At 37.9% G+C, this 626-nt stretch overlaps 1 long non-coding RNA gene across 1 annotated transcript; it reads left to right on the forward strand.

The window, feature by feature from the left end:
* Nucleotides 1-6: 6 nt before the first annotated feature.
* LOC111084775 lies at nt 7-493 on the forward strand. The gene is made up of 2 exons (XR_002609717.1): nt 7-98; nt 189-493. It is a non-coding gene; the product is annotated as an uncharacterized LOC111084775 (long non-coding RNA).
* Nucleotides 494-626: the final 133 nt, after the last annotated feature.

Here is a 626-nt window from a genome sequence, read left to right on the forward strand (position 1 = left end):
GTTTCGTCCAGTTGTTGGATCAGTTACTTCTACCAATTGTTCCCGTGTCACCCAGTTGGATCAGTTACTTCTCTACCGATTGTTCCCGTGTCATCCAGGTGTTGGATCAGTTACTTCTACCGATTGTTGCAGTTTCGTCCAGTTGTTGGATCAGTTACTTCTCTACTGATTGTTGCAGTTTCGTCCAGTTGTTGGATCAGTTACTTCTCTACCGATTGTTGCAGTGTCGTCCAGTTGTTGGATCAGTTACTTCTCTACCAATTGTTGCAGTGTCGTCCAGTTGTTGGATCAGTTACTTCTCTACCGATTGTTCCCGTGTCATCCAGGTGTTGGATCAGTTATTTCTCTAACGATTGTTCCCGTTTCATCCAATTGTTGGACTAGTTACTTCTACTTGAAGAAAACATCAACAGCTATGAACAAAGAGATCCAACTGTGTATTCTTTGTGTTAATGACAGTTTTATAATACTTTCATTTGAGAGTTAGACCTTATGAATTATTTTTTATGTCAGATAGAATTTTGTTAATACAGTTGAGTTTTCAACTATTTTATAATTTTGGCACAGAGTTAAGTTTAGAAGGTTTCAATGAGGAAGAACTGTGAATGCTTTTTATGGTATAATTA

The sequence above is a fragment of the Limulus polyphemus genome, unplaced genomic scaffold (assembly GCF_000517525.1).
Source record: "Limulus polyphemus unplaced genomic scaffold, Limulus_polyphemus-2.1.2 Scaffold122321, whole genome shotgun sequence".
Lineage (NCBI taxonomy): Eukaryota > Metazoa > Arthropoda > Merostomata > Xiphosura > Limulidae > Limulus > Limulus polyphemus.